The sequence below is a fragment of the Erpetoichthys calabaricus genome, chromosome 3 (genome assembly GCF_900747795.2).
Source record: "Erpetoichthys calabaricus chromosome 3, fErpCal1.3, whole genome shotgun sequence".
NCBI lineage: Eukaryota > Metazoa > Chordata > Cladistia > Polypteriformes > Polypteridae > Erpetoichthys > Erpetoichthys calabaricus.
The window spans coordinates 297,957,717-297,973,159 of NC_041396.2; positions in this window are offsets into that span (position 1 = coordinate 297,957,717).

Sequence of the window (15,443 nt, forward strand, 5' to 3'; positions counted from 1 at the left end):
ATAAAAGGCAATATTATTATTACTATTATTATTAATATGATTAAGGAGCATAATTAAAAATAAGACATTTTGTTACAGAATCTCAAGGGAATGAGAACTGTGCAATCCGGCTCATTCACAAATCAAAATGAATGAGAATCGTTAGAGTGAGAGTCTCGGCTAGTGATTCGTAAATGGGGGGGGGGGGGGGGGAGTAGTGAGGAGAAGTAAATAAAAGGAACTGCTTGCCATTGGTCACTCTACCAGAAACGTCAGAGGTCCTCAGTGAAATGGTAGAAACGGTCAGCAGCACTATGCCAATGAGGCGTCCATGGCAGACACTTGACAAAGGCCACTCTCCAGTAACGGAGGAGGCTTAAGGATTCTGAGCGCATGCGAGAAACGCGATACTCTCACCTGATGAGACAAATATTGAAATCTTTTTTTTTTGCCCTTTTTAGGTATAATTTGTTAGAAGAATAACAATAAAATGTGAGTACTTTTTATAGATACTGAAGATACACACTCACTGGCCACTTTATTAGGTACACCTGCTTGTTAACGCAAACATCTCATCAGCCAATCACAAGGCAGCAACTCAATGCATTTCGGCCTGTAGACCTTGTCAAGACCACCTGCTCAAGTTCAAACTGAGCATTAGAATGATGAAGAAAGGAGACAGAAGTGACTTTGAACGTGGTCTGGCTGTTGGTGCCAGACGGGCTGGTCTGAGTATTTCACAAAGTGCTGATGGGAGTTTCACACAGAACCATCTCTAGGGTTTACAAAGAATGGTCTGAAAAAGGGAAAACACCCATTGAGTGTCAGTTCTCTGGGGCCTTGTTGATGCCCGAGGTCAGAGGAGAATGGCCAGACTGGTTCAAGTTGATAGAAAGGCAACAGGAACTCAAATAAGCACTTGTTACAAGTGAGGTGTGCAGAAGAACAACTCTGAACATACAACACATGAAACCTTGAAGCAGGCGGGGCTACAACAACAGGAGACCACACCGGCTGACACTCGTGTCAGCTAAGAAAAGGCAACTGAGGTTAAAATTCACACAGCTCACCAAAATTTGGACAACAGAAGAGTGGAGAAACGTGGCCTGGTCTGCTGAGTCTCCATTTCTGCTGTGACATTCAGATGGTGGGGTCAACAACGTGAAAGCAGAGGGTCCATCCTGCCTTGTATCAACAGTTCAGGCTGCTGCTGGTGGTGTGATGGTATTAATTGATATTTTCTTGGCTCACTTTGTGCTCCTTAGTACCAACTGAGCATCATTTAACTGCCACAGCCTACCTGAATATTGTTGCTCACCTTGTCCATCTCTTTGTGATCTTCTGATGGCTCCTTCAGCAGGATAACGTGTCACGTCACAAAGCTCAGATCATCTCAAACTGATTTCTTGAACACGACGATGAGTTCACTGGACTCGAATGACCTCTATAGTCACCACATTTCATTCTAATAGAGCACCTTTGGGATGTGGTGGAACAGGAGATTCACCTCATGGATGTGCAGCCGACAAATCAGCACCCACTGCCTGATGTTATCATGTCAATATGGAGCAAAATCCCTGAGGAATATTTCCAGGTCTACGCCATGAAGAATTTGGGCAGTTCTGAAGGCAAAAGGGGGTCCAAGCCGTGTTTATATAATATACATACATTCACGCGAGGAGGGGACCCAAAAATTCATGTATTGAAAATTGAGAAGGTCAATTTTAGTCTTCGTGAAATGCAATCCACTTGTTCCAGTGCTTCTGCCTTTCCCGGAAACTCTTCTTGTACTTTAATCTTTGTTTCCCTTCTCTAGACGATTTTTTTTCTCCCTGATTTCTTACAAGGCAGCACATCGTCTTCCCTTCAACCTCAATTTTGAATTTTGAGGACAAAAAAGAAGTCACGGGGAGTCAGGTGTTGTGAGTTCAACGGCCAACATGGTGTGTGCGTGTGCGCGCTATCGGTGTAAAATGCAGTTTTTGCGTGTACCGCTGCTCCGGACCATCCATACATTTTCCAACCCGCTGAATCCGAACAGGGTCACGGGGGGTCCGCTGGAGCCAATCCCAGCCAACACAGGGCAGGAAACAATCCTGGGCAGGGTGCCCAACCCACCGCAGGACACACACAAACACACCCACACACCAAGCACACACTAGGGCCAATTTAGAATCGCCAATCCACCTAACCTGCATGTCTTTGGACTGTGGGAGGAAACCGGAGCCCCCGGAGGAAACCCACGCAGACACGGGGAGAACATGCAAACTCCACGCAGGGAGGACCCGGGAATTGAACCAGGTCCCCAGATCTCTCAACTGCGAGGCAGCAGCGCTACCCACTGCGCCACCGTGCCGCCCTCCGGACTTCTAATTTTATTTTATTATCCCATAACAATAGCTTTCCCACAGATGCCTACGCAGTTAATATTGCCGATTAACACTCCGTTCACGGGGACATATTTATTAACAAGGTCGTCAGTTTTTTAAAAAGCGATCATCGTTGAGTTGATGTTCGATGAGCCCTAATGTGATTTTTTTCAGCTCCGAGAAAAAACAAATGTCAAGGTCACACGCAGGATAATAAAATAAACGTCAGAAATGCGCACCAATCGCCACTGGGCGGACTGATTAACAAGACTGTAGGCATACGACACCCAGCGGGCATAGGCGATAACTACACCCTACTCTCGTGCTATTGAGCGATGCCGGGAATTTCGGAGTGCACCCTCAGGGGCCGCTGCTGGCCAAATGGGTGCCCTAAGCAGAAATTTACTTTTGTGCCCCCTCCCCCAAATATTAGTTAGGCAGCCGTAACAGAGGTGAGGGCGCGCGCGTCATCACGTGTGCTTAGCCTACTCTGCGTTCACCGTAAAATGCAATATATACGTTTATATTTTTGTTTATTTGTATATGTATATTATTAATATTAATTTATTATTATAATATATAAAAAACGATTTTTTTTTTTGAGCAGCTGGGATGGTGCCCCCCCTGGGAGTTGGTGCCCTACGCAGACTGCGTACTCTGCGTATAGGGAGCGGCGGTACTGTCCACCCTTATAAATAAATACAGGTCACGTCCGTGTGTGTGGGGATCGTCGGGATGGCACTGATAAGTAGACAAATGCCATCTCGAGGCGAGAGGGGGCGCTGTTATTAACACTGTCTCAGCTCAGCTCAGAGCAGTCGCTAAGAGAGGAGACACAGCCACTGCCCCCGAAGGGCTTCGTCGGGCTGGGGCACAGAAAAACGGAAGAATGAAGCCAGGAGGCCATCTTTTTAACCTCAGAGAAGGCAGAGAGCCCCAGTTCTCAGCAACTGAATTCTGCACGAAACCTGAGAAACGTCTCGAGCAAAGGTGTGGTTTTGTTGTGGCCTTTTTCTTTTTGAAGTTGACGAGTAAATGGGGTACGTGCCTGTCAAGTTTAAAACTCTGTATTAAGCCGCCTCTGGAGTTTGCATGTTCTCCTCGTGTCTGCGGGGTTTCCTCCCACAGTACAAAGACATGCAGGTTAGGTGCATTGATGATTCTGAATTGGCTCTAGTGTGTGCTTGGTGTGTGTGTGTGTGTGCCCTGCGGTGGGCTGGCGCCCTGCCCAGGGTTTGTTTCCTGCCTTGCACCCTGTGTTGACTGGGGATTGGCTCCAGCAGACACACCCCCATGACCCTGTAGTTCGGATATAGCGGGTTGGATAATGGATGGATATCTCCAGTATCTGTCTGGAGATGATCTTGTTCAGTGGATGCAGTGGATTCTCCATGACTGATAGGAGTCTGCTCAGCACCCGTCGCTCTGCCACAGATGTCAAACTGTCCAGCTCTGTGTCTACAATAGAACTGCCTTCTCACCAGTTTTGTCCAGTCGTGAGGTTGTCCCTCTTCTTTATGCTGCCTCCCCAGCACACCACCGCGTAGAAGAGGGCGCTCGCCACAACCATGTGATAGATCATCTGTAGTATCGTATTGCAGATGTTGAAGGACACCAGCCTTCTAAGGAAGTATAGTCGGCTCTGTCCATTCTTGCACAGATCATCAGTATTGGCAGTCCAGTCCAGTTTATCATCCAGCTGCACTCCCAGGTATATATAGGTCTGCACCCTCTGCACACAGTCACCTCTGATGATCACGGGATCCAGAAGGGACCTGGTCCTCCTAAAATCCACCACCAGCAACATCTGCTCCAGCTTTCTCCTGTACTGCCCCTTTGCCACCCTGAGCTGGACTTGGAGTTCCTTCTGCACGCACTTGAGCTCATGCTGATCACCGCGTTTAAAAGCCCTTTTCTTCTGGTTCAAAAGGCCCTTGATGTCACTTGTAATCCATGGCTTGTTGTTAGCATAGCAGCATACTGTTCTTACTGGAACTACAATGTCCATACAGAAGTTGATGTAGTCAGTAGTGCAGTCAACAACCTCCTCAATGTTCTCACTATGAGATCCCTGCAGGATATCCCAGTCTGTAGTTCCAGTCTCTCAGAGCCTGCTCTGCCTCAGGGGACCACTTCCTGAATGAGCGTGTGGTTGTAGGTAGGACCTTCACTCTTGGTTTGTAGTGAGGCTGAAGCAGAACCAGGTTATGATCTGCTTTCCCAAGCGCAGGCAGCGGGGTGGCGCTGTATGCGTCTTTAACGTTTGCATACAGTAAGTCAATAGTCTTATTTCCCCGGGTGTTACAATCCACATACTGGGAGAAGGCATGTCATGTTTTGTCCGGCGTCACATGGTTAAAGTCTCAGCAGCATTCTGGACCAACTGTAACCTGCGTATCAGAGATTTGCTAATCCCAGAATACAGTAAATTGCAGTAATCGAGGTGAGAAAAGATAAAAGCAGGAGTAGCTATCTCAAGATCCCTAGAAGATAAAAAAGGCTTGATCTTACCTAATAACCGAAGCTGGAAAAAGCAACTCTTGACTACAGAATTTACTTGTTTCTCAAAAGAGACGTTACTGTCAAAGGTAACACCAAGATTGTGGACTTGAAGTTTGCAAAAGACAGAGAAAGAGCTGAGAAGTCCAATACCATTTTGGGCTTTACCTGATGGACCCACTATAAACATCTCTGTTTTTATTTTGATTCAGATCAAGAAAATTATTAGCCATCCAGGATCAGATTAGTTCAGAAAGACAGTTGTGCAGTTGTAGAGTTGCAGACGTGAATATAAACCTGAGTATCATCAGCATAGCAGTGAAAAGAAATGTTAAATTTCCTAAAAAATAGCTCTAATAGGGTGAAGGTGTATAGGTAATAAGATAGGACCCAAAATTGATCCCTGAGGAACACCACCTTTAAGAGGAGCAGTAGATGAAAAAGACAAATTTGAAGTCACTGAAAAGTGTCTACCAGTTAGATCTGACCTGAACCAGTTAAGAGCAGCCCCTTTAAGCCCAACAAGATGTTCAAGCCGCAGCAGCAGCAGCAGCAATATCTCGTGGTCAATGGTGTCAAAGTCAGCAGTCGGGTCCAGGAAGAGAAGGACCACAGCGCCACCCGAGTCAGTAATAAGAGAGATGGCATTCAACAAATTCAGGAGGGCCATCTCAACACCATGATGACGCCGAAAGCCAGATTGGTAGAACTCAAATAAATTATTGGAGTTAAGGTGATCAACCAATTGATCATAAATAATTCTAATATTTTAGCCAGAAATGGCAATTGGGAAATTCGGGCAAAAATTGGCTAAAACTCCAGGATCTAATTGTGTTTTAAAAAAAATGAGGGCACAACCCCCTCACTAATGGAACCCTCGATAATGACAAGTAAAGATGGACCCAAAACATCAAAGACTTCCAGTACGAGGAACATCAAGAGGACTGGGAGCTGGTTTAAGGGTGTCAATAGGACCTTTTAACTGTGAAAATGAGACGAGATCAAAAGATTCCAAGACAATACAGTAGAGTCTCGCTAATCCGACCTTCGCTTATCTGACATTCCGTATTATTCGACGTCCCGCCGCAAAAAAACGCATCAATTGGCAACAAGAACTGCAAGTTGCGAGCGTGAGTGTTGTCTATTTTTTGTTGCAAAGTTCATTTTTTCTGTTGTTTTGTTGTAAAACATTATTATTAGGTTCGTAATGTATAAAATTATAACATAGTTTGACATTTAATAGGCTTTTTCTTAACACCTCCCTTTATCCAAAATTTTCACTTATCCGACGTTCTGCCGGCCCATTTATGTCAGATAAGCAAGACTCTACTGTACCATGATTAACAGTAGGAAGTTCATAGCCAGTTGGAACAATACCACAGCGGATTGTATCAATTTTACTGACAATGAATGAAAGAAACTGCTCACATGAAAGAACAGCGCTATTTAATCCCATCACAGAATGAAGATGAATGGCCGCATTAGATAGATAGATAGATAGATAGATAGATAGATAGATAGATAGATAGATAGATAGATAGATAGATAGATAGATAGATAGATCTGAAAGGCACTATATGACTATAGATAGATAGATCTGAAAGGCACTATATGACTATAGATAGATAGATCTGAAAGGCACTATATGACTATAGATAGATAGATAGATAGATAGATAGTGTAAAAGGCGCTATATAGCGCCTGACCCGGCACAGACTCAGGCAGAGGCACGTACTTAAATAAATACTTTTTTATTTCTCTTCAGCCATGGGGCACGCCTTCCCCGTGTCCCACAGGCCCAACACAGTCCCACAAGCACTTAAATTGCACACAAACCACACTTCTTCTTTTCACCTCAGCAGCAGCAGCAGCAGCAGCAGCAGCAGCACCACCACCACCACCACCACCACCACCACCACCACTACTACTACTACTACTACTACTACTACTACTACTACTACTACTACTACTACTACTACTCTCCTCCTCCTCCTCCTCCTCCTCCTCCTCCTCCTCCTCCTCCTCCTCCTCCCGACTCTGGCTCTCTCGAGTGGTGGTGGCTGGCCTTTTTTATACCCCACCCGGAAGCGTTCCAGGTGCTTGATTACCTGGTCCTAATTGACCTTCCAGGTGGGGCTGACGAGTCGACCAGCTGGGCTGGAAAGTCCATGCAGCTCCCCCTGGCGGCCATCCAAGCCCCCAACCAGGCTGTGGAGGACTCCATCTCCCATGGAGCCTTGCACCAGGTTGGGGAATCATCGTCCACCAGGGAGGCTGCCACCAAGCGTCCCGGGGGAGGTACTGAGCTGCCCATGGTGGCTCCCCCGGAATAGATGCAGCAGGGGCGTCCCTGCCAGGCATGGGACCCGGCTGTCCTTCACAATAGATAGATAGATAGATATGAAAGGCACTATATAATAGATAGATAGATAGATAGATAGATAGATAGATAGATAGATAGATAGATAGATAGATCTGAAAGGCACTATATAACTATAGATAGATAGATAGATAGATAGATAGATAGATAGATAGATAGATAGATAGATAGATAGATAGATAGATAGATAGATAAATGTGAAAGGCACTATATAATAGATACTTTATTAATCCCAAGGGGAAATTCCCATACTCCAGCAACAGCATACTAATAAACAATATTAAATTAAAGAGTGATAACAATGCAGGTATACAGACAATAACTTTGGTATAATGTTAACGTTTACCCCCCCGAGTGGAATTGAAGAGTCGCATAGTGTGATGGAGGAACGATCTCCTCAGTCTGTCAGTGGAGCAGGACGGTGACAGCAGTCTGTCGCTGAAGCTGCTCCTCTGTCTGGAGATGATCCTGTTCAGTGGATGCAGTGGATTCTCCATGATTGACAGGAGTCTGCTCCGTGCCCGTCGCTCTGCCACTGGTGTCAAGCTGTCCAGCTCCATGCCTACAATAGAGCCTGCCTTCCTCACCAGTTTGTCCAGACATGAGGCGTCCTTCTTCTTAATGCTGCCTCCCAGCACACCACCACGTAGAAGAGGCTGCTTGCCACAACCGTCTGATAGAACATCTGCAGAATCTTATTGTAGATGTTGAAGGACGCCAGCCTTCTAAGGAATTTCTGAAGGACAGCCAGGTCCCATGCCCGGCAGGGACGCCCCTGCTGCATCTGTTCCGGGGGAGCCACCATGGGCAGCTCAATACCTCCCCCGGGACGCTTGGTGGCAGCCTCCTGGTGGACGATGACTCCCCAGCCTGGCGCATGGCTCCATGGGACATGGAGTCCTCCACAGCCTGGTTGGGGCTTGGATGGCCGCCAGGGGGAGCTGCATGGACTTTCCAGCCCAGCTGGGGCCAGCCACCACCACTCGAGGAGCCAGTGTCGGGAGGAGGAGGACTACACTTGTGGAGGAGTGGTGGGAGAGAGAAAGAGAATTGTGCTATTGTGGTGTGGAAAAGAGTGCTTTTTGGGACTGTGTATTGCCTGTGGGTCACGGGGAAGACGTGCGCCCACGGGTGAAGAAGAAAAGAAAAGTCCTTGTTTTATACGTGTCTCTGTGTCATTTTGTGCCGGGTCAGGTGCCTATATAGCGCCTTTCCTACAAAGTATAGTCGGCTCTGTCCTCTCTTGCACAGAGCATCAGTATTGGCAGTCCAGTCTAATTTATCATCCAGCTGCACTCCCAGGTATTTATAGGTCTGCACTCTCTGCACACAGTCACCTTCAGTGCTGATCTGGAGAAGCTAAACTAACCCTCTGTGTTAAATATATAGATGGGGTGGAGCCAAAGTGATGGACAGCCAGAGGACCACCCCCTGGAACTCTATAGAAAGGGGGCCTGGCACAGAACAGTAAACACCAATCCATAAATCTGTTATGATTTGTCCCTCATTAAAATATTTCAGCCTTCTCTTGTATTTATTTTCGGTTTTGGAGTGTGGAGAGTCTGAATGTGATAATATTCTTGTGTTAAACGATTATTTAATATAGTTGTTAATTTTTGTGTTTTTCCCCAAAAGCCATTTTTGCTGTGCTTATTTCAAGGTGCCTCCCCCGGTTTCCTTTCTTCGTGTCTTTTTGTTAGGTTAGGTTAGGTGGATTGGCGATTCTAAATTGGCCTTAGTGTGTGCTTGGTGTGTTTGTTTGTGTCCTGTGGTGGGTTGGCACCCTGCCCGGGATTGGTTCCTGCCTTGTGCCCTGTGTTGGCTGGGATTGCCTCCAGCAGACCCCCGTGACCCTGTGTTCGGATTCAGTGGGTTGGAAAATGGATGGATGGGTGTCTTTTTGTTGTTGATTTTTGATTCTGTGATTACTAACATTTATGTTAATATTGTTTTTTATTTTTTGCAGAATTATTTTTATATTTTAGCCAGGGTTCCTACTTTAACTGGGGTTCACTTCCTTTTGTTTTCTATGCCTGTGTTATGTGCCTTGTGTCTTGTGGGTGGATCCCCAAGAGGACCTGCCCATCACTGCCAGGGACCGCCCTCAGCTGTTTAAAGGCAAGCGTTTCCCACAGTTCCTGGCAGTTCATTCGACTGCAGCAGGGAGTTGGTGAGTTTGCTTGCACTTTGTGATTGCTGTGATTTTTTGACCATTTTGTCCGGGATCCCCGCGGAGTTACCAGATATCATGGCCGGCCTGTCCACTGGTACTGTGAGTGCTGTGTAGAGTGGAGGCAGAACCTCTGTGTTTTTCCCAGTTGATTCTGGGGTTCTTCAGTGGTGTGTTTTTGCTCCTACTATGTTCAATGCTTGCATGGACTGGGTGTTGGGGTGGGGGGATCATGGGGGGCATCTGTTGGTGAAAAGAGATTCACTGATCTTGACTTTGCTGATGATGCTGTGATCTTCAGAGTCAACGCAGGCTCTGATCAGGGGGGTCTTGAGAGACTGAGTGGGGGTCTGGGCTTATGAGGGTCCTGATAAAAACCAAGAGCCAGGCCTTTAATGACATCTTGGGCACATCAGCGGTGTGTCTGTCATTGGAGAGAGTGTCGACCTCGTCAAGAGGTTTACTTACCTCATCAGTGACAGTCATGTGACTCTTCCTAAGAAGTCAGTAGATGGATTGGGAGAGCATGGGGGGGGGCATGAGGACATTGGAAAGGGGTGTGTGGTGCTCTCAATACCAGGCAGCTGGGAGGACCTTCAAGAGAGAAGGTCAGATCAGGTTGGGGAGTGTGCACTGGTACAGCAGGGGTGTGTGGTGCTCCTGATGTCTCTGCAATAGAATGAAGGTCCAAGTCTTTAGAGTCCTGCTGCTCCCTGTCTGCTCTCCAGTGACCTGAGATGAAGACTGGACTCCTTCACGTGTGTCTCTTCAGAGAATACTTGAGTTTGACTTTGTGTTGCTCATGGAGTCCCGAATGAGACACATGACCTGCACTGTGAGGGAGCCTCAGTTACGGCACTACGGCCATGTGGCACGATTACCCGAGGGTGATCCAGCTCATTGTTGAGTACCCGAGTGTCTGGACCAGGTCAAGAGATTGCTCACGTAACACCTGGCTGCGGCAGATAGATGGTCATTTCCGGAAGGTGGGACTGGACCGCGTGTCTGCCTGGAGGATTGCCAACTGGGATCCCGAGCTGTTTTGTCGTGTGGTGGGTGCGGCAACTCACTGTACCAGTCAGTGTCTACTCCCCAACCTGACTTGACTTGTTATGAAAATAAATAGCACATGAGCGTACACAATAAAGGAAAGTGCTTCAAAAAATAAGGTTCTGAGATGAGACGTGCTCTTCTGAAGCTCCTCAGATGCGGGACCAGCAAATAACCACCATTAGTGAGGGTTTATAGCAGGAACCCAGAAAGGGGCGGGACTTACTGAGTCAGAGAGGAAGAGGAAGTGAGGTCACTAATCTTTCAGCTGGAATCCTTCTGATCTGTGAAATGGAAAGGGAAATGGAGTTAGCAAGAGTGCCCCCTATTCTGTGTGGGGTGGAATTGATTACCTGGCCAGAGCCTTGTCCCCCAAGTGCATGTCCTTGATGTATTATTTGGGAGAACAAAATTAACATAATATAGACCGGTAAGAGAGTAGACAGGCCGTGTTAAAGAATTGTGGCATGCAGTGGAGCAAAGAAGACAAGAAGTCTTATTGTCTTTTTCAGACACAGTGAACTGATTTGAAAATGGCTGAATTTCCAGCAGGAAGGGGCGGGTTCAGGCAGACGGGCACCAGAAGTGACATCAGAGATGGTAGCTGTCAGTCATCCGGTCTGCAGAAGGAGGAAGAGAAAAGACATTAAGACACAGCGCCAACCCCTGGAGTGGCGGGTAATTGCAACCAGCAGAGCCCTTAAACTGTCCCCTATGTGCACACACGTGACAAGACATATTAAATAACGAGCGGATAGAACAATATGCCACAAAAGAAACTCAGAGCCACATGATGTTAGGCTTGCTGAAGCCAGCATTCATCTCCACACATCCTCCTCACTTCCTTCATGTCTCCATTTTTTTTCTGATCTGGACACAGCTCTCAGGAATCTGAATCCACAGGACCTCTTGTGGATTTCCTTTGGAGAGCATCGCCCAGGCATACAAAACAGCCAGATGTTTCCACTGATGCTGATTAGACCACATCTGGAGCGCCGGTGTCCAAAGCAGCTGCGACCCGTGCTGTTTAGTGCACATATCTCAGCACCCTCCTGCTGCATGGCATCTCCATCACTTTTGATTTCGGAATTCCCAAAATCCAGATGCAGATCTGGGCATACTGTAACTTCCGAGGAATGTGGCGCCGGCACTCCTCTACACTGAGGCTCATCGAGGTGCACCTCCTGTGAATGTGAAGCAGACTTCTTCTATCAGCGTGTGGACCCAACTCTCCTGAATCAGAAGCAACTGATCATCTTTTCAGTATTGATCAGTTTGGACGAAGACCTGACCGAGGGCACCAAAAGGAAAGATGGGGCACCAGTTGGGCTACCCTGTTTCATTCATCCATTATCCAACCCGCTATATCTTAACTACAGGATTACGGGGGTCTGCTGGAGCCAATCCCAGCCAACACAGGGCACAAGGCAGGAACCAAACCCCAGGCAGGGTGCCAGCAAACCACAGGGCACACACACACACACACCCACCAAGCACACACTAGGGACAATTTAGAATCGCCAATGCACCTAACCTGCATGTCTTTGGACTGTGGGAGGAAACCCACGCAGACACAGGGAGAACATGCAAACTCCACGCAGGGAGGACCTGGGAAGCAAACCCGGGTCTCCTAACTGTGAGGCAGCAGCGCTACCCACTGTGCCACCGTGCCGCTCGCTACCCAATAGACACGGTCTTGATTCAGCCTTGCCCAAAAGCTCTAACAGAAAGATCAATGAGCATGAGAACCTTCAGGTCCAAATGAGAGATGTGTGCAAAGTGGGAAGGGGTGTGGCCAACTCTGGGCGATGTAGGCGGAGTTAGGTGCCCTCATTGGTCTTCTTGTCAGAACTGCGGTGGGAAGAGAAGGTACAGTTAGCGCCAGCGCCCTCTCTTGTCCTGGAGTGGTATCTCTTACTTCATCAAACCATGACGGTGGTCCCCAGATTCAACGTCTTCTACCAGAATGCATCTCTCAAGAACCTAAAACAAGGGAGACATCACCAATGATTCTGAGGAGGGTGAATTAGTGCAGGTAACACTGAAATTCTTACCTGCATGCGTACTCAGAATGGTGGCAGCGGTACGATACTGAGAAGGAAAAAAAAAAAAAGGCAAACCCACTCAGGCACAAAAGGAGCAGACAGTGGACAGAGGAGGTCTTCAAACCCCTTTACCATGCTCCACATTTCATTTCAAAACAGAGACATTTGCCATCCTCCCCTACCAATCCACGCTCAGATACCCATAATGACAAAATAAACACATGTTCTCAGATGGGTGTGCAAACGCATTAAAAATCCAGAAACTGAAATCTCTCCTTCCTAGACGTATTCAGACCCTTTGCTGTGGCCCACCAGATTGTGCTCAGGCGTGTCTCCTTGTGTGCTTGAATTCTCCTTGAGATCTTTCTGGAACTTGATTGGAGACCTCCTGTGACACATTGATTTGATCATTTGATCGTGTAGCTGTGTATAGAAGGTCCCACAACCTTCAACTGCACATCAGGACAATAAAAAACCAAGTCGTGGAGTCCAAGGAACTCTCTGCAGACCTCCATGATCAAACTGGGGGGAGGTAAAGATCAAGGCAAGGTTTGGACCATTTCTAAAGCTTTCCAGGAGCACAGTGGCCTCAATGCATGTGTTTCTGTGGGTCACCCTCAGGGTTCATCTAAGGTGTGTCAAGAGGGGGCCGCTGTCACTAATCACTTCCTCTCCTATTCCTACCACGGCAGTGAGAAGATGCCCAGTGAGGGCGCCCGACTCCACCCCTTCAGGTTTTTCCCCGCCTATAAGTCGCGGGTTCGATTGAAGGGGGCGTCACTCTGTGGACAGAAGCATAACAAGGCGGTGGAGCCCCTGAGCCCCTGACCAAAAAAGGAAACCGCCACTGTGGCTACTTTTTGTTTCCTTAATTTCATTGCCTCCACACCATTTGGCGTTGCATTCTCTCTGTAAATGGGGACAACCGGGTTGGCTCCTTATCATTTCTTTATTTGGGACTTGTGATTCCTCATTCGACCACACTATTTATATAAAATGAAAAAAAGTCTTGGTGACTGCTGTCCAGCATCCATACCCGGGCATATTGTCGACTGGTGTCCTCAAGAGGGTCACAAAGTCAGATGAACAAAAGCAACAAGCAGCGCACAAATTGTGCCCGTTTAAAGAATTGGCCATTTCACTATGGTTAGGGTTATTTTATGTATTGTGACACTGGCATGTATAATAATCGTTCTTATGACTTGCACTTCAGTAACCTTACCATCTGTGGATAGAAGCCATCTCTGAATCTACTGGTGTGAGTGGCAATGGAGAGGAGTGACACAAGGGACTGTGCAGGATATCTAAGCTCTTTAATAATCCTGTTTCTACATCAGTGAGTGCTGTGGATACCCAGAACATTAGAACAATCTGGAGGAGAACAGAGCCATTCAGCCCACCAAAAGCTCGCCAGTCCTATCCACTGAATTCTTCTAAATAAAAATCAAGTCGAGTTTTGGAAGTCCCTAAAGTCTTCCTGTCCACCTCACTACATGGTCTCTTATTCCAAGTGTCTGTCATTCTTTGTGTAAAGGAAAACCTCCTAAAGATTGTGAGTAATTTCCACTTCACAAGTTTCCAACTGTGCCCCCCGTGTTCCTGATGATCCCATTTTAAAGTCACCGTCTCGATCCACTGGACTAATTCCCTTCATCATTGTAAACACTTCAGTCAGGTCTCCTCTTCATCTTCTTTTGCTTAAAATGTAAAGGCTCAGCCCCTTCTGTCATTCCTCTTTGTTCACACCTCTCAGTCCTCTAATCAGCCTAGTCGTTCTTCTCTGGACCTGTTCTTTTTGTAGCCTGGAGACCAAAACTGCACCCAGGACTCCAGATGAGGCCTCACCAGTGAGTTATAAAGCTGGAGCAGAACCTCCTGTGACTTGTACTCCACACATCAAGGCGCTATATAACCTGACAGTCTGTTAGCCTTCTTAATGGCTTCTGAACACTGTCTGGCAGTCAATAGTTTAGAGTCCACTACAGTGATCCCTCGCTATATCGCATTTTGATTTTCGTGGCTTCACTCTATCAAGGATTTTATATGTAGATAGATAGATAGATAGATAGATAGATAGATAGATAGATAGATAGATAGATAGATAGATAGATAGATAGATAGATAGATAGATAGATAGATAGATAGATAGATAGATACTTTATTAATCCCAAGGGGAAATTCATGTAAAATAATGTAAGCATATCTAAATATATATCGCGGATTTTTGCGTACAATGGGTATATTTTTTTTCTGGTACATGCTTCCTCAGTTGTTTTGCCCAGTTGATTTCATACAAGGGACGCTACTGGCAGATGGCTGAGAAGCTATCCAATCAGAGTACGCGGTTAAGTTCCTGGATGCTGATTGGCTCAGCGACAGAGAGCAGCATTCGATTCCACTTTGCGTTAGCCAGCATCTCGTCTCGCTCATTCAGCATCAACGTGTTTCGCTGTGTAAAGAGTTAACTTTTGTGCTGTTTTGTGTTTAGAAGATGCTAACGATTGCCGAAAAGGTAAAAGTTTTGGATATATTGAAGGAAGGGAACAGCTACGCCACTGTAGGATGCCATTATGGCATCAATAAGTCCACGGTTCATTATATTAAGAAGGATGAAAAGAATATAAGATCTACAGCCACAGTGTCCTTTAACCAGGGTGCGAAACGAGATGTAAGTGGAGGTAATAAGGTGGTTTATGCTGTATAACTGTGCGGGAAATGTTTATAAGAGTGTGGGAGAGTTTATAAGGGCTTAAAATATATAAAAATAATCATATAAACGGATTTTCACCTTTCACTGAGGGTTCTGGAACGCAACCCCTGCGATCGAGGAGGGATCACTGTACGACTCCTAAATCCTCTCTAAGGTGGACTCTCAATTTTCCGACCACCCATTGTGTATTCACACCTCACATTTTTACTTCCTTGTGTAATTCTTCACATTTACTGACATT